The following is a 20,262-nucleotide window of genomic DNA, read 5'->3' on the forward strand; positions in this document are numbered from 1 at the left end:
TTCCTCTGACACTGCCTGGTATAGAGGTTCTGGATGGCAGGAGGCTTGGCCCCAGTGATGTACTGGGCCGCACGCAGTACCCTCTGTAGCGCCTTGCGGTCGGATGCCAAGCAGTTGCAATACCAAGCAGTGATGCAGCCAGTCAAGATATTCTCAATGGTGCAGCTGTAGAATTCCGTTCTGTGGGTGTGCCGTGATGCGGCTTGAAGTGACTGGTGACATATTTAATGGACAGCGGTGGATTTTGAACACACAACTCAACCCTTCCCCGTTTTTCCCAGTTTGGGTTTGGTAAAGTTGAATGGGGTGAGGTAGGTCCTGATCAAAGTGCTCCTTCTTGGAACGGGGGATTCTGTTGTTGGGTCACATGATTCAAATTCAAACAGTCCATCCTGCCGACAGTCGATCCTGCCGTGTCTTCTATGCAGCCGAGCAGCCTTTTAGTTTACAAATCGTAGTACCCACAATGCTCCAGGCGACTCGAAATGTTATGGAGGTCAAATACAAAGGTGTGGATATTAGAAATTAACTTCGATAGTCCATATTTAATAGCCTATTAATTCACAAGACGTGTAAATGGCCAACGTGACAAGGTGTCATCGTTGAATGTCCGGTGCTTAACTCTATGATTGCAACATGAACAAGCGTGGCGCATAGAGAACATTCCATGTGGCATGTATGCGCGTTCGTTTATCGATGACATCATCACATAGTGGAGTTGCATTCAAGATCAAATCTGTCTGAACGTTTTACTGAAATGTACAAGTTGGGGAAACCAGCTGACTACCTTCTTTTGAATTTCACCTTTAGAAATCTCTAGATAAACATGATGTGGAGTCGAGTCAGTTTGCCCTTTTTATGTCACTGAAAATATTTGTACACGGGTATATGTGTGTGCAGAGACTGGTACTTGTTCATGAATAATGACAGCTCACTGTTCACATTTCTCCATAATTGTCTCTGCACTGCTGTGATCAAGACTAGATAGCTTGGGGGTGCATGCATCTCAATAGTCTACTAAAGTAGTTGCTGTTTATAATCCCCTACTTCCTTTGCACTGATTTGAAAACAAAGGCGTGAAAGCAGAACGTTTGATGCTCTTTCAGTTCTGCGCAAGTGAAGGAAGGGTCATCAGGTGCAAGCAAGCAGCTAGATGTTGTTCATTGCAGCAACTTGTCTGTTTTAGAGACAACACTGCCATCTAGTGTTTATAATATATATATAGAGTAGTGCATGTGGTGTCACTAAAGTCTACTTTCTCTGAGGGCCAAACATGGAAAAAGACTGAACAAAGTATTTTATAGTGTGGAATAATTAACCCCTTATTTGTTAATATTATTCAGAACCATAAATTGTGTTTATAATGCAGTAAAGCATAAGCCAGGTGCTTGGCATGGATCAATGAAACGGCATCACCACAGGGGACACCAGAGGGCCACAGAAGTGTCAACTGTTGGCAGAGTGATGGGCTGTCTGTAGTCAGGTAGAACTGAATCCCAGCTTTCTTTGTTAACACGGACGTGCAACACGGTGTTAAGTTCTCTTGCCGCAGTGTGTTAGCACTTCATTCAGTGGTTGTTGGCACCGGATATTGGAAAGACTCTGCGGTATACACATGCTTGGTGTGAACTGGAAACTTAACCCCAGGGGAACAATAGAGGCATTTCAACACCCGAGTGACATGTCAACTGCAGCCTTGATTCTGTGTAACTAGCCTCCAGAGATGAATTAGTAAGGCATGCCTGACACATTTACAAATTGCAGTTCAGCTAAACACAATGACTAAGTGTCCTATGGCCATTATAAGCAAGCTGGGCCTTTATGGCACAGGATGTAGAGGTATGTTGTCTTTGGCACACTGTTAGGCTGAAGTGAAATACTTGTCTTTTTTTCTCTCTTTCAGATGACAATCCCAAATGCCCCCCAAAAATGGTAGGTGATTAGAAATGCTCTGCTTAATATCACCAAAGCAACATTTTCAATCATATAAAATAGCTGAAGGAAACTGAACTAAAAACGACTAGGCCTACATTATTTCCCCCTTTATTAGTTATCTTAAACAATTCCTCTGAGTTGTTGGCAGTGATCATAGGTATTTCTCCAGCCTCCATTGTTCATGTTCAGAGAGAGATTATCACCCAGCACATGGGTGTGTCTGTGTTTGCCACCCTAAACCAGTTGTGTCACATACTACAGTACACGGAAGGTTTACTTTGGTACATGGCTTGCAACATTTATCTGTCCATAAAATCTAGTAAATATTTGATCAGACCAAGGCAGAAGAACTTCCTTGTCATTGTGACTTTTCGTGGTGGGAAACTCCTTTGTTTAAAGGTCATTAGGAAACAGTTCATCCCTTTTTCCATTACACAGACCCATTCACTGCCCCAGTCCAGGCAACGTTACATTTTAGTAATTTAGCAGACGCTCTTATCCAGGGCGATTTACAATTACGGTTACGTGCCTTGCTCAAGGGCACATTGTCACATTTTTCACCTAATTGGCTCAGAAATTGGAACCAGCGACCTTGCGGTTACTGGCCCAACGCTCTTAACTGCTAGGCTACCTGCTACCCTCCTGACAAACTGGACATACCCAGTTGGTTTTTATTGGGCAGAGTAACTGAACTCTCAGATTTCACAATAGGAAAATCACAAGAACAACTTATTTCAAATGTAAAGTAACAGTGCTTTAAAAAAAACATTTATCTAAAAAGTCAAATGCGATTGTACAATTTAATTCAGTGTAATCTTTTTAAAAGTTGATAAACAAACAAAATGCACAGCCTCAAAAACAAAACCGCATCGACATTATACAAAGCGAGGAATCCCAGGAAACCAAAAAACAAGCTCATCTCTCACGTTTAGGTGAAAGTCTTCACCTTGTTGAGTCAGTGTAAACATCCCCTAATGATCCATTATTCAGTACTGCAGTTCCAGCAAAGAATGATCACTTGAAAGAGAACATAATACATTAAAGTATTGAAGTACTTACTCCAAAACAAATGTTTATACATTAAACCAAGAAGTCCTATCGAGATATATTAAGACAGACCTAAATATATTAAGACAGACCTGAGCAGAAGGAAACAGTTAGCAAATCTATAATTCTCTCTTTATGGAACAACAATGTCAGAATAACACACCTAGCTCTAGCAGAGATTGAGTAATTGATGTCCAGGGTGGATCTTCTGTCTTCAAAAGTGCTCTGTTGTAAATACTACATTTTCACTCCATGTCCATTTCTGCCCCACTGGCTAGAATCTCATCACCAGTCCACACCACCCCCACCACCGTCTCTCTCCAATCCCCAGAAGTAAGTCACTTGGGCAGAACGTCGTCCACATCAACCTCCAGGTTGCCTACGTACCAGAAGATCCAGAAGAACAGGCTGAGGAAGATGATGATGGGCCCAGAGAAGACCAAAAAGTCCCAGAAGCTGAAGGGTGCAAAGATGCCCAGGAAGAACAGGATGAGGCCCACAGCATCCAGGAAGATGGCGATGAAGAAGAAGAGAAGGCAGCGGCCCAAGTACTGAGTGTAGCCCATGGTGAAGAGAGTGTCTGTCGTGAAGGTGTTTCTCCTCCTACCACTATGTAAATACCACTTCTAATGATTCTATGGCTGCTAGCTATTTTCCCTTGCATTCACTGTAACAAGACTATTTCAATGTTTACACTAGGATAACTACTCATACATATATCCCTGTACTTTCTCTGCATTGTTCAGGTAATCTACCCTACAGTGCATCTGACTGAATGAGGAAGCAAGGAAGTGGTGTTAAGAAAAAGGCCCGTGTAGGCTACATTCCAGTGAGCTTGACCTATCACACTTCACATCTCACATAGTTCCCATAGCGGGACTGCTGCCAGGGGGAACGTGTGCGTTAGTCTCACTAACGATGACAAAAAGGTTAAATGTTCTTCCTCCAGCTCTGTTGTGGGGGTTTTGGACACGTTTCCAGTTCATAAAACATACCAACACTAGGGGTTGGTTGGGTGCTTATCCTATGCCCTACAGGTGGCTTCAAAAGGTTGGGGAATATTAATGTTTGATAGACATGAGAAACATCTTCGCAAACTAACACTCCAATAACTAACGGAGAGTTCATTTATTTTTTATAGGTAACAAGCCAGTACCCGAAAGGTTGCTAGATCGAATCCCCAAACTGACAAGGTAAAAATCTGTTGTTCTGGCCCTGAACAAGGCAGTTAACCCACTGTTCCTAGGCCGTCATTGTAAATAAGAATTTGTTCTTAGCCGACTTGCCTAGTTAAATAAAGGTTAAATTAAAAATTAAATATGGAATGGAGATGCAGCCCTTGTGCCAGTGTGTATTCCGCAAGGTTCAGAATGTTCCAGATAAAAAAAAAATTAAAAAATTGTTCTACACGATACATTCTCTATCGTCTCTCTCGCTCTCTGTGTGTGTGTGTGAGATATATATCTCACATACATACATACATACATACATACATATAGGGATCTATCAGTATAACCAGTGGCAGACAGCCAGCATAGTGCTATCAACACACCTGCTCTTACACAACACAAACAGAAGTCAAATAGCATATCAATACTACCTACCTAACCAGATACAAACATACACTATACATTAATAAATCATAGGATCTGAGCTTTGGAAGATGTGTTTTGATTTGTTTATGTCCCTCATGGATTTTGAAGTATAATGTTTTTGATGTCTAACTGTGAGCTATCCAGTCAATGATGTCTGATTAACAACTCAGAGATATGACGTTAGAAAAAATAAGAAACTTTATTTAAAGAAAATATCTTCAAAATGAACCATGTAAAATTTAGGACATAATACATTTAATTATTTCGCTAATTACAAGTAAAATTCTGCCATTTCTATCCTCAGTGTAGGGCCCGGCCATTGTGTCAGACGGCCTCTTCCTGAACGAAAATAGTATTCTCTATTGAAAAAGTGTCTTTGGTTCCTATAGGCTAAAAAGGTATTCAGTCGGTTGGGATTTGAAAAGCAGCGCTTGGGGTAGGCATACGTTTTTCAAACTGGAGAATCCGAGATCACCTGCAACAGAGGAAAAATGAGTGAGAATGACAACACCAAGATGACAAAAACATATGTGAGAAAATGTTTGACACCTTTTCTTTATTTCCTAGTATTGTGTTACTTCCACAACATCCTGTGTTGTTATGCAATGTGCTGCAAACTAGTTTCCCTTCTGAGACAATAACGATTTATTCATTGAAATGTTTTAGTCCCTAGAACACGACGTTATACCACATGGGCGGAGGGCATTTGTATTAATGAGCCTGCTATAGCAAGGAAAACCACATGATTTGATTCATCTGGTCTTTTGCAGAGAGAGAATCACAGCAAACCATCAAATCAAGCTTGATTTATACAGCATATTTCAGACATGGAATGCAACACAATGTCCTTCACATGAAAAAAACAAAAAACGAATAAAAACAATGAAAACAAAAGCTGAAATATTTACTACACAACAAACATAAGATAAAAAAAAAAAAGAAGACAGAATGACAAACTGAATGACTAAAAAGCACCCTAAGGAAAAGCAAAGCTAAGAAGATGACCACAGTGTCGGCCCCCCTCAGATTCACTGGCAGGCTATTCCAGACGCTGGGGGCATAATAACTAAAGGCTGCCTCTCCATGCCTCTTTGTCCTAGGCTTTGGGATTGTTAAAAGACCAGTGCCAGAGGACCTGAGGAACCTACTGGGTACATAACTTTAAACCATGTCTGACATGTATTGAGGTGCACAATTGTGGACTGATTTATAAACCAATAGAAGAATCTTAAAATGAATTCTAAAGCTCACAGGCAGCCAGTGCAGAGACCTTAAAACTGGTGTAATGTCTGGTCTTGGTCAGTACCTGTGCTGCAGCATTCTGTATGTTTCGCAGAACAATGGCTTTCCTGGGTAGACCAGACAGGAAAGCATTACAGTAGTCAAGCCTGCTTGTAATAAAAGCATAGATGAGTCTCTGAATCAGCCTGAGAGAGAAACAGCCGCACCTTGGCAATATTCCTCAGGTAGTAAAAAGCTGTGTTGGTCACAATGCCACAGATGTCCTCAAGTTGAGGGAGTGTACAATTGGCATGCTGACTCCAGGAATGTCCAGCAGAACTGTTGCCAGAAAATGTAGTGTTAATTTCTCTACCATAAGCTGCTTCCACATCATTTTAGAGAATTTAGCAGTACGTCCAACCGGCTTCCCAACCTCAGAACACGTGTAACCACGCCAGCCCAGGACCTCCACATCCGGCTCCTTCACCTGCGGGATCGTCTTGAGACCAGCCACCCGGACAGCTGATGAAACTGAAAAATCTTTCAGTACTGAAACGTACCGGACCCAAACATCAAACCTTGTGGAACGCCACATGTGATAGGTTCTCTGAGTTATGTTCACCAAGGGTGACAAAAAAACCTCAACCAGTTAAATAGGTCCTAAACCAATTTAGAAGTGGACCGGAGAGGCCAACCCACCTCTCCAGTCTGTCCAGAAGGACATCATGGTCAGCCGTGTTGAATGCAGCACTTCAATAAGAGTACAAGGACAGAGAGCTGTTTAGCATCTAAGATCATTTACCACTAACTAAGGCGGTCTCTGTGCAGTGGTGGGCACAAAAACCAGATTGGAATTTTTTCAAAATACAGTAGGCACTTTAAAAAATAATTTAGATGTTTGAAAACAAATTTCTCCAGAATTTTGCTTAAGAATAGAAGGTTGGAGATTGGCTGAAAATTGCCAAAAGCTGAAGAATCTAGATTACTTTTCTTTAGAAGGGATTTCACCATTGGTGTTTTTAGTGCAGTGGGGAAAGTGCCTGTGAACAGGGAGGGACTAACAATTGATTGCACTTAAAACTGTTTTGAAGAAGGTGGTGGGGATAGGATCGAGAAGGCAGGTAGAAGGCTTAAGTTGTGATATCCATTTCCCGAGGATGTCGAAGTCAACCGGGGAAAATAAATCCATATTAACGTTGCGTGGTAGGCTAGGGCACATATCAAACTTCTTGTCCGGTCTTGCATGACTGATAACCAACATTAAGCTGGGTATCTTATCCCTGAAATGTGGAGGAAACTTCACATACTGTATGTTTGAGGGGGTAGGATTTATCAGGCCATCAATGGTGGAGAAGAGCACTCTCAAATTATTCTGATTAATAGTAATCAAGTTATAAAAATAAGCCCGTCTGGCATTTCTAATTGCCTTCTTATATATGCCAAGTTCCTCTCTCAGAATACAGTGCATTCGGAAAGTATTCAGAACCCTTCACATTTTGTTATGTTACAGCCTTATTCTAAAATAGATTAAATACATTTTTACATCAATCTACACACAATACCCCATAATTACAAAGCAAAAACAGGTTTCTAGAAATGTTGGCAAACGTAAAAGTATTCAGACCCTTTGCTATGAGACTCAAAATTGAGCTCAGGTGCATCCTGTTCCCATTGATCATCCTTGAGATATTTCTACAACTTGATTCGAGTCCACCTGTGGTAAATTCAATTGATTGGACATGATTTGGAAAGGCACACACACAACCTGTCTATACCATGCCATGAGGTCGAAGGAATTGCCCGTAGAGCCCCGAGACAGGATTGTGTTGAGGCACAGATCTGGGGAAGGGTATCAAAACATTTCTGCAGCATTGAAGGTCCCTAAGAACACAGTGGCATCCATCATTCTTAAATGGATGAAGATTGGAACCACCAAGACTCTTCCTAGAGCTGGCTGCCAGGCCAAACTGAGCATTCAGGGGAGAAGGGTCTTGGTCAGGGAGGTGACCAAGAACCCGAGGGTCACTCTGATAGAGCGCCAGAGTTCCTCTATGGAGATAGGAGAACCTTCCAGACAGACAACCATCTCTGCAGCACTCCACCAATCAGGCCTTTATGTTAGAGTGGCCAGACAGAAGCCACACCTCAGTAAAAGGCACCAAAGTACAGAGAGATCCTTGATGAAAACCTGCTCCAGAGCACTCAGGACCTCAGAATGGGGTGAAGGTTCACCTTCCAATAGGACAATGACCTCAAGCACACAGCCAAGGCTTCGGGACAAGTCTCAATGTCCTTGAGTGGTCCAGACAGAGCCCGGACTTGAACCAGATCGAACATCTGTGAAGAGACCTAAAAAAATAATAATCTGTGCAGCGACGCTCCCCATCCAACCTGACAGAGCTTGAGAGGATCTGCAGAGAAGAATGGGAGAAACTCCACAAATACAGGTGTGCCAAGCTTGTAGCGTCATACCCAATAAGACTCAAGGCTGTAATCGCTGCCAAAGGTGCTTCAACAAAGTACTGAGTAAAGGGTCTGAATACTTACGTAATATTTCAGTTTTTAATTTTGTAATACATTTGCAAATATTTCTAAAAACCTGTTTTTGCTTTGTTATTTAGGGGTAGTGTGTGTAGATTGATGAGCGGGAAAAATGTAATCCATTTTAGAATAAGGCTGTAACATAACTCTTTGGGGGGAAAAAGTCAAGGGGTCTGAATGCACTGTATCATAATGGACCTGCAACTTTGACTTTCTCCACTTCCGCTCTGCCTTTCAGCAATTTCTCTTTAATTGATTAGTTTCCTCACTCATCCAAGGGGCGTTCCGTTTTGAGGTGGCCTATTTCAACTTTATTGGAGCTATGGCATCAATGGTTGCCCTTAATTTGCTATTAAAGTTATTAACTAAATCATCACAAGAAGAAGGCAGAATAGGTGATGGAGTATTGATCATACACAAAATCTGTAGCAACTTCAGAGGTAAGATAGTATTTTTTAATAATGCGTTCAGTATTACCTTGTGCAACAAGGTAGTAAAAAATACACAGTGGTGTGATCAGATAAAGCAACATCAACCATAGAGGATATGCCAATAGAAAGCCCCTTGGTAGTAACCTGGTCCAGAGTATGGCCGCAGTTATGGGTGGGCCCAGCAACATGTTGGATAATATTTAATTCAATGGCCTTAGAGCCACTTTGTCAACATGAATATTAAAATCATCCAACACAATGAGTTTATCATAGTTCTCAAGGACAACAGACAACAGTGAAATCAGTAAAGGAAGTGAGGCAGTGCTTTGGTGGCCTATACAGGGTTATGGCCAGCACTGGTGGCTGACATTTAAACAGTATAGCATGGTGCTCAAAAGAGCCCCTTTTCTGATAGATTATGAAAAGCTGTAGTCCTGGGGGGAGGCTTTTATAAAGAGCTGCACTACAGTCTGATGACTGCATGTTTCTCACTGAAATACAGCTATCAACTTTGAGCTCAGTAATGAGGTAATTCACAAGAAAGGTTTTCCTAGTGATTGCTCTAACATTTTAAAGTGCAATATTCAAATCAGCGTGGGCCACTCTGCCCCTGGGATATCTGCCTGGAGGTAACCAATGGAATAACAACCAAATTATTAACGTTACAACCATGTTTTCTGACAGTCTCCAATCTAACAGAATGGTAGATGACAGTTTGTATAAACTCACTAGAAGGTGGAATTAAAGGCACATAAATTAGGTTACTCACAATAACCATAGTGCCATTTCTACAGGAATTGATATGCTTTCCAAAGTCCTTTGTTGCTTATTCTGACAGGGAGAACTGGAACACTACCAGACCCTGTCCGTCAGTCTGTAAAACAGTTTGTGATGTTGCTGGAAATAATCCTGGAACCCCTGCGGTTAGGGTGAATCCAGTCTCTTTTAAAAAGTGCTGGTTGCTCACACAGAAAATCAAAGTTGTCACAAAAGGAGACATTCCTGCCGTTAAAAAGTTTATTTTCGGTACTCATTCAGGGCAACGAGTTGCCCAAAACTGTTCAAACCCCTTCTGTAGCACGGGAGAGGGCCAGAGATAATAATTCTCTTCCCTGTGCTAGCGAGGATCTTACATTTTTTTGAAGTCCTTCAGTTCCTTAGATCGCCTAAAACGTCAAAGTATACTAGTTTGATTAATGATAGTATGCACCTACATGACTGGTTTCCTAAAGCTACTATATTAAACACTATAGAATGGCAGTCTGCCTCAAAGTGATAAGGTAACAAGCCTAGACTCTCTGTTCCGCTATTCATCTAAGTGGCTAGGAGGATTGCATGAGAACATTTCAATAAAAATCAAGCCAACGTCACTGGATACATACACTGTTGGCAGGACAATGAATGAGACATACTGTGAAGTAATTGGCCCATTGGCAAACATTCCATAATCAAACCTAAAATTGGTTTCTATTGCTCAATACTGCCTGGAATCAGTGAACGTACACTGAGAAAATGGTGTTTGCTTAAAATATCAGCACTGTTATGTTATCCACAGCCAATATTTGTTCGTCATTTGCTGCCAAACATTATCAATAAAAGTCAAACTGTTGGTCATAATTGGTGTGCAACAGGTGGCTTGTTCAATAGCCATGTTGTCCCTTGGTGGTGGCCTGAATGTTCATTGGAGGAATGTATACACTGAGAAAAACAGTTAATCCCTAAAAGTCTAAATGGGATGGGGTGAGGGGGGGTTCCAATCTAACATATGTAATTGTTTTAAGATGGTCATACCAAAGATCATTTAGCTATTTGATTTAGAATTTTAGAACCCCTTTAGGGATCAAAAAAAGAATGTAAAAAAAAGTAGTTAATGAAACATTGAATTTGGCCTTAGTGCTGTTAGGCCATTAAAACACATTGGATAAGTTAATATATGGAATAAGAATTAAAATATATCAAAAGGAAGTTTAAAAACAAAGTGTCTGTCCTATATCTGAGAAATATAAGATCAGGAAATAATTATAATTTTGTACTAATATTTAACCCCTTTTTTTGGCACTAAACTACTTCCATATACAGTACACGGAGTATACAAAACATTAAGAACTCCTGCTCTTTCCATGACAGACTGACCAGGTGAATCCAGGGGGAAGCTAGGATCCCTTATTGATGTCACTTGTTAAATCCACTTAAAATCAGTGCAGATGAAGGGGAGGAGACATGTTAAAAAATGATTTTTAAACCCTGAGACAGATTGTGTGTGTGTGCCATTCAGAGGGTGAACGGGCAAGACAAAAGATTGAAGTGCCTTTTAACAGGGTATGGTAGTAGGTGCCAGGGGCACCGGTTTGTGTCAAGAACGTTTTTGTGAGAAGACCGATTTTCGGGATGTCTCCTGGTCTAACAAACACCCCTGTAGCTCCACCACCTTCCACCGCAGATGGTGGACGTGGTGGATTGAGACACAGATACTGTATCTCCATCTTAAAAACATACATACATATACACACACACACACATATATTTATTAAAAAAAATAATAATAATTTAAAGAAAAATAAAAAATAAAAAAAACGGGATTTTTTATTATGCAAATTTCATTTCAGTGGGAGCACGGACATCGACTCTAGGCATTAATGTTCATATCCTAAAAGTTTATATGAACAATTGTCATTTGTAAGGAATCATGTGACCAGTTCATGGCCTGTATGAGAGTACGACTTTAACATGAATGTTTTCTCTGTTGTCTGTTCAGTGCAATGCAGTTGATTGCCCAGAAAGATGACGATCCATCTCAAAAGTCCTATGGTTTTATATTGTCGCTTTTATTCTAAAATCAATCCCCTATTAGACCATTGAGATAAGATGGTTGTAGGAGTTAAACCGTATAATCTGCATCACGTAGGGTGAATGTACTACGATGGCGCCGGAGGGGAGGGGCTGCCGTCTTATCGGCTCTTAGCCAACCATGCTCTTTTGTTAGTTTTTTCACGTTAGTAATTTGTTTTGTTAATAATGTTGGTGCTACGTCTCTTAAGACCGAAAAGAGCTTCTGGACATCAGAACTGCGATTGCTCACCTCAAACTGGACGAAGAGTTCTTCTTCAATGAGTCGGATACGAGGGATGTACTACTACAGACACCCGACCAGGCCCAGATCCCCGTGATTTGCTGGAGAAGGAAACAGAGGTTTCGTGGAAAAATATCAGGGTGCCTTGTGAGGATCAGGCGACGAGTGGCTAATCTGTCCTTGCCTTCCGTTCTGCTAGCTAATGTTCAATCGCTGGAAAATAAATGGGACGAGCCGAAAGCACATATATCCTACCAACGGGACATTAAAAACTGTAAATCTTATGTTTCATAGAGTCATGGCTGAACGACGACATTAAGAACATACAGTTGGAGGGTTATACGCTCCATCAGCAGGACAGAACTGCAGCCTCTGGTAAGACACGGGGCAGGGACCTATGTATATTTGTAAACAACAGCTGGTGCACGATATCTAAGGAAGTCTCGAGGTTTTGCTCGCTTGAGGTAGAGTATCTCATGATAAGCTGTAGACCACACGATCTACCTAGAGAGTTTATCTGTATTTTTCGTAGCTGTCTACATACCACCACAGACCGATGCTGGCACTAAAACCGCGCTCAATGAGCTGTAAACCGCCATAAGCAAACAGGAAAACGCTCATACAGAGGCGGCGCTCCTAGTGGCCGGGAACTTTAATGCAGGGAAACTTAAATCAGTTTAACATAATTTCTATCAACATGTTAAATGTGCAACCAGTGGAAAAAATAAGAAATTGTATACCACCTTTACTCCACACAGAGATGCATACAAAGCTCTCCCTCACCCTCCATTTGGCAAATCTGACCATAATTCTATCCTCCTGATTTGTGCTTACAAGAAAAAATTTAAAGCAGGAAGCACCAGTGACTCGGTTTATAAAAAAAAGTGGTCAGAGGAAGCAGATGCTAAACTACAGGACGCTTTGCTAGCACAGACTGGAATATGTTACGGGATTCTTCCGATGGCATTGAGGAGTACACCACATCAGTCACCGGCTTTATCAATAAGTGCGTCGAGGACATCGTCTCCACAGTGACTGTACGTACATACCCCCAACCAGAAGCCATGGATTACAGGCAACAGTCGGCACTGAGCTAAAAAGGGTAGAGCTGCCGCTTTCAAGGAGCAGGACTCTAACCCGGATACTTATAAGAAATCCCGCTATGCCCTCCGACAAACCATCAAACAGGCAAAGCGATAATACAGGACTAAGATTGAATCGTACTACACCGGCTCCGACACTCGTCGGATGTGGCAGGGCTTGCAAACTATTAGACTACAAAAGGGATGCACAGCCGAGAGCTGCCCAGTGACACGAGCCTACCAGACGAGCTAAATAACTTTATGCTCGCTTCGAGGCAAGTAACACTGAAACATGCATGAGAGCATCAGCTGTTCTGGACAACTGTGTGATCACGATCTCCGCAGCCGATGTGAGTAAGACCTTCAAACAGGTCAACATTCACAAGGACACAGGGCCAGACGGATTACCAGCATGTGTACTCCGAGCATGAGCTGACCAACTGGCAAGTGTCTTTCACTGACATTTTTAACCTCTCCCTGTCTGAGTCTGTAATACCAACATGTTTCAAGCAGACCACCATAGTCCCTGTGCCCAAGAACACTAAGGTCACCTGCTTGAATGACTACCGACCCGTAGGACTCACATCTGTAGCCATGAAATGCTTTAAAAGGCTGGTCATGGCTCACATCAACACCATTATCCCAGAAACTCTAGACCCACTCCAATTTGCATACTGCACCAACAGATCTGCAGATGATGCAATCTCTATTACACTCCACACAGCCCTTTCCCACCTGGACAAAAGGAACACCTATGTGAGAATGCTATTCATTGACTACAGCTCAGCATTCAACATCCTAGTGCCCCCAAAGCTCATCACTAAGATAAGGACCCTGGGACTAAACACCTCCCTCTGCAACTGGATCCTGGACTTCCTGACGGGCCGCCCCCAGCTGGTAAGGGTAGGTAACAACACATCCGCCACGCTGATCCTCAACACGGGGGCCCCTCAGGGGTGCGTGCTCAGCCCCCTCGTGTACTCCCGGTTCACTGCACGGCCAGGCACAACTCAAACGCCATCATTAAGTTTGCTGATGACACAACAGTGGTAGGCCTGATCACCAACAACGATGAGACAGCCTATAGGGAGGGCAGAGACCTGACCGTGTGGTGCCAGGACAACAACCTCTCCCTCAACGTGATCAAGATTAAGGAGATGATTGTGGACTACAGGAAAAGGAGGACCGAGCACACCCCCATTCTCATTGACGGGGCTATAGTGGAGCAGGTTGAGAGCTTCAAGTTCCTTGGCGTACACATCACCAACAAACTAACATGGTCCAAGCACACCAAGACAGTTGTGAAGAGGGCACAACAAAACCTATTTCCCCTCAGGAGACTGAAAAGATTTGGCATGGGTCCTCAGATCCTCAAAAGGTTTAACAGCTGCACCATCGAGAGATTCCTGACGGGTTGCATCACTGCCTGGTATGGCAACTGCTCGGCCTCTGACCGCAGGGCACAACAGAGGGTAGCGTGTACGGCCCAGTACATCACTGGGGCCTAGCTTCCTGCCATCCAGGACCTCAATACCAGGCGGTGTCAGAGGAAGGCCCTAAAAATTGTCAAAGACTCCAGCCACCCTAGTCAGACGGCAAGCGGTCCCGGAGCCCCAAGTCTAGATCCAAGAGGCTCATAAATAGCTTCCACCCCCAAGCCATAAGACTCCTGAACAGCTAATCAAATTGCTACCAAGACTATTTGCATTGCCCCCCCCCCGAACATTGCTGCTACTCTGTTATTATCTTTGCAGTCACTTTAATAACTCTACCTACATGTACACATTACCTTAATTACCTCAACACCAGTGCCCCCGCACATTGACATTGACTCTGTACCCCCATATATAGCCCCGCTATTGTTATTTACTGCTGCTCTTTAATTTTGTTATTCTTCTCTCTTTTTTGGGGGGCATTTCTTAAAACTGCACTGTTGGTTAAAGGCTTGTAAGTAAACATTTCACTGTAAGGTCTACACCTGTTGTATTCGGCACATGTGACAAATAAAATGTTATTTGATGTAGAGAGTAGAGGTGATTTAAGGACTATCCAACTCCATCCAATATAATTAATAAGCATTACTGCTGGTGCTCTGAAGCCCATTAAGACGCATTGCAGGCTGCGCCCCCAAGGGTGTCTAGAGTAGACTGAAGCCTGTCCCACCCGCCATCCCTGTTAGAAGCACTGCTTTAAACTGCCAGGTAAAAAAAAGCCTATAAAATGTGAGGTTGTGAAGCGGAATAGGAATGGCTCTTTATATTGTAGCAGCCAGTATAGAAAGATAATTCCTTAGCAAAGTGAAGTGTGCAATCAGGTCATGATGGAGGGTTCTGTGAGGGGCATCTATTCTAAAGGACTGGACTTTACAACACTGGTTGTGTATTGCATCAATTAGATGTGACGTTTCATAGTCTTCTCCGAAAAGATAAACATCCATCTGAATACTATTGGAGTGGGAGACAGCAGAAATGGGTCAGTGTTGTTGACAATGTTGTAGCAGGGTTAACCTCATACCCACTGTAGGCTTTCCCAACTGATCATTAAAATGTGACATAATGAGGTTTCATAATCTCTTCAAGGCAAGAGGGCAGAAAGAATGTTTACATTAAAAAGAGATTCCTTGGTACATTTGTATTCTTTTAGCCAGTAGTTCTGAAAGTAGCGCTCACGAGACAATGGTGGTCCACGAAAAATTGCGTACTACGTCACATACTGTATGTGCACCCAAGCCATGCTTCTACACCTGCATTGCTTGCTGTTTGTGGTTTTAGGCTGGGTTTCTGTACAGCACTTTGTGACATCAGCTGATATAAGAAGGGCTTTATAAATACATTTGATTGATTGCGCTTGTTCTGCATTGCTCCTGCTCTGAAATGAGACCGTAATTCTGCTCATATTATGCATACATGAACTACACATTGACACATCCAGCTCTAACCTGGAGATTTAAAAAATAAAATGGCTGCCATTCAGATTTCCTGTTAGAAGGAAATAGGGTCAAATCATATCAAACAAATGTAAAAATGACTTTGTAATGTTATCCACCCACTAAATAAATCCCACAGATATAGTCAATAATTCTTGTGGACTTTGTGAAAGAGCCACCACATTTCACACAGCTGAGGCATGTCTAAATAAGTCGTTCTGGCTATATACATATATATAAAATTGAAATATTTTGTCCATTACCCCCCCTGGAAGTAATTTCTAATATGGCCACCAACCAGCTGCATGCGTCCATATTGGACTAGATTCATTTGGCCATATCTCCATAAATAATTGGTACATACAGCCCAATTATGGCTTAAAATTATTGAGAGAACACAATATAATGGCCCAGTAAGCCATATATACTGTATGTAACCTTTAAATATTTTGTAGAAAATGTTTGAAAAATCTACCAAAATTACTGATTCCTGAACATACATCCTCATTTTTATTATGTTACATTTACAGTGCATTTGGAAAGACCCCTTGACTTTTCCCACATTTTGTTTCGTTACAGCCTTATTATAAAATTGATTGATGAGGAAAAAAATAATCTACACACAATACACCATAATGACAAAGCAAAAACAGGTTTTTGGAAATATATTCAACATAAAATAACAGAAGTATCACATTTACATACATTTTCCCCTTGATCCTGACTCCCAGTCCCTCCCGATGAAAAATGCTGCCACCAACATTCTTCACTGTAGGGACGGTGCCAGGTGACTACCTCATGAAGTTGGTTGAGAGAATGCCAAAGGGTGGCTACTTTGAAGAATTTCCTAAACAAAATGAGGGATATTAGTAACAGAACTTTTCAGTCAGAAATGGCTGTAATTATGTTGCAGCTTCAGCAACACGGACAGCGCGATAAACACTGCTGATGTTCTGTAGTGGTCACTGCAGCAGAGAGGAGAGAGAGCCAACGGATGCTAGTCACAGTCACTCGCTGTCATTTTATTTTTGAACACAGTGCCGCAAGTTTGAGCCGGGCCCGGCACTCCGTCCGTCCGGCACTGTTGTCCGGACATCTGGCAGTCTCTATGGGGGTACCACAGGGTTCAATTCTCAGGCCGACTCTTTTTTCTGTATATATCAATGATGTCGCTCTTGCTCTTGCTGACACCATTCTCTATACATCTGGCCCTTCCTTGGACACTGTGCTAACAAACCTCCAAACGAGCTTCAATGCCATATAACACTCCTTCCGTGGCCTCCAACTGTTCTTAAACGCTAGTAAAACCAAATGCCCGCCCAGCTAGCATCACCACCCTGGACGATTCCGACCTAGAATATGTGGACAACTATAAATACCTAGGTGTCTGGTTAGACTGTAAACGCTCCTTCCAGACTCATATTAAACATCTCCAATCCAAAATCAAATCTAGAATCGGATTTCTATTTCGCAACAAAGCCTCCTTCATTCACGCCGCCAAACTTACCCTAGTAAAAATGACTATCCTACCGATCCTCGACTTCGGGCGATGTCGTCTACAACATAGCTTCCATTACTCAACTCAGCAAACTGGATGCAGTCTATCACAGTGCCATCCGTTTTGTTACCAAATCACCTTATACCACCCACCACTGCGACCTGTATGCTCTAGTCGGCTGGCCCTCGCTACATATTCGTCGCCAGACCCACTGGCTCCAGGTCATCTATAAGTCTATGCTAGGTAAAGCTCCGCCTTATCTCAGTTCACTGTTCACGATAACACTCACCCATAGCACACGTTCCAGCAGGTATATCTCACTGATCATCCCCAAAGCCAACACCTAATTTGGCCACCTTTCCTTCCAGTTCTCTGCTGCCAGTGACCGGAACGAATTGCCAAAAAACCCCAATAAATAAATAAATAAATTAAAAATTAAAAAAAATATATATATATAATTTTTTTTGCTTAAGTTGGAGACTTATTTCCCTCACCAACTTTAAACATCAGCTACCTGAGCTGCTAACCGATCGCTGCAGCTGTACATAGTCCATCTGTAAATTGCCCACCCAATCTACCTACCTCATCCCCATACTGTTTTTATTTTATTTACTTTTCTGCTCTTTTGCACAGCAGTATTTCTACTTGCACATCATCATATGCTCATTTATCACTCGTGTTAATCTGCTAAATTATAATTATTCGCTCCTATGGCCTATTTATTGTCTACCTCCTCATGCCTTTTGCACACACTGTATATAGACTTTCTTTTTTCTACTGTGTCATTGACTTGTTTATTGTGTTATTGGCTTGTTTATTGTTTACTCCATGTGTAACTCTGTGTTGTTGTCTGTGTCGCACTGCTTTGCTTTATCTTGGCCAGGTCGCAGTTGTAAATGAGAACTTGTTCTCAACTGGCCTACCTGGTTAAATAAAGGTTAAAAAAAGACAAAAATCAATTGCAATTGGACTCCCTCTAGTCATTTGTGTGTCTGAATGATTTCATCGAACAGTGTGCTTAAACCATCAGACAAGCTCAATGCATGTGGTTGATTTGATTAAAACACATTGGATGTGTCTATATATTGACAAATACACATTTAACACATTTTGTCCCCCACGTAGCCATCAGACTATGGTCAAAATTACCTCAATACAACCCCTATTAAAAGGTCTCAATAGTACTTTATGATCAGAATTATTATCTATATTATCTGTGGGGTTTATTTAGTGGGTAGATAATGTTAGTCCTGTTTATATTGTTTGGAATTACTTAACCCTATTTTCTTCTGACAGGAAATCCGGATGGCAGCCATTTTATTAGAATGTCCACCCCGGTTGACTGACAGGCAGCACTCCCAGACTGCCTCCAATCGTTAAAATGTTCCTCAAGGCATCTGGAATTAGTGTACCAAGTTCAATCCTTGTATCATAAAATGGAACAATGATTTCACCTATCTGCTGGACTATTGGGAGAATAGAGTTTCCACCCAGAGCCAAATTGACAGCTTTACAGTCCCCCCAAAAATTGACATGATCCAATAGGGAGGATTGTCTACTGTTGGTGTCAAATTTTGGCTAGTTAGAAATTAGTGGGTTTAAGTAAATATTATGACAATATTTGACAATCACTACTTGAGGCATGACCTACAACAGATTGAGATGCTGTGGAGGAGAATATAGGTTGAGGAAATGGAGCAGGGTGGGAAAATCTGATCTAACAATAGAATGAGCCCACAATTAGAGCGGATGTTCACCTAAATAGAGCCACAGGTAAATTAGTTATTGCTTTTGAGAAACACCTACCAGCTCTGTCAGAGAAGCCTCTCCGCTTTGCTATCCACAACGCTTTGCAATAACACTTCAGACTTCTTCAGAATCCCCAGCTCGACCGTTTTCTCCGTCGGCGGGTTGTCAAAACGTCGGTCGTATCCTCCATTGTCGTGTCCTGTCACGCTGATGCTGTGCTCCCACGTAATTCGTGATGGAGCGTGAACAGGCACTGTCCTGTTGACCGATTCCTTCCTATTCACCATGCACTTCTCCCCGGCTTCCAGAGTTTTTATCCCGCTCTTCGAGAGCCGCTCCGAAAACTTTCTCGCCCAGTGCGCAAAGTTGTCCAGGGTGCTTTTCTCAAAGTCCTCGGAGGAAACCTTTATGTTGCCCGTGTACCACAAAATCCACCAACCCAGACTTAGGAAGATGATGAGTGTACCCGTGTAGATGAGGAAATCACCGTAGAAGTGACCGTCCAACTTTAGATCCGCGAAAATACCAACTAAAAGCAATGTCAAACCGCCGACGTCAAAAGCGATGGCTAGGAAAAATAACGGCGCACAGTTCCCCAGGCAGTTTAGAGCCATGCCTAAGCTGTGATGAGGTCAAATAACTTCAGTGAAGAGTTGAACTTGTTTTTCAAGAAGCACCATTTTCATTTCCTCGCCATCACCTGTGGAGAACACCTGTGCGCGCGGAGAGCCGCCTTCCTGTGACGTCAATGTAAACTAGAGGGTTTTAAAGCCATACCCTATCCTTGGTATACCTCTCAGGTTAAGTTCCCTTATGCACAGATCTGGGACCACTTTACAGAACACCACATTTATAGCCTTTATCGTTTGTGAGAGAAACGCAAAACTGATGTTAGATCAGTGTCATTTGTAAAAACAGCGAGTAATGAAAGAAACAAATAAATACACAAATACGATGTGTTACAAAATGCGCTTGATTTCAGCATTCCTCCACACCCACCCAGGTCATGTCACACTTCCAAGTGTTTTTGTTGGTTGTAACCTGAGAATTGGCTCAGAAACCCATGCTGGCTTTGGGAGGAATATCTATCTTGCAGCTTTTTTTTGTTTTGAGATTAACAGACATACAGTATGTCGAACAAGAGCATAGAGTCACATTGTAGGCTAT

General features: G+C 42.2%; 1 long non-coding RNA gene across 1 annotated transcript; it reads right to left on the minus strand.

The window, feature by feature from the left end:
* Positions 1 to 2,667: 2,667 nt before the first annotated feature.
* Positions 2,668 to 20,005, minus strand: LOC106589482 (uncharacterized). The gene is made up of 2 exons (XR_006762569.1): positions 19,153 to 20,005; positions 2,668 to 5,052 (listed from the first exon to the last, which is right to left on the minus strand). It is a non-coding gene; the product is annotated as an uncharacterized lncRNA (long non-coding RNA).
* Positions 20,006 to 20,262: the final 257 nt, after the last annotated feature.

This window comes from Salmo salar, chromosome ssa28, assembly GCF_905237065.1.
Source record: "Salmo salar chromosome ssa28, Ssal_v3.1, whole genome shotgun sequence".
NCBI classification, from domain to species: domain Eukaryota; kingdom Metazoa; phylum Chordata; class Actinopteri; order Salmoniformes; family Salmonidae; genus Salmo; species Salmo salar.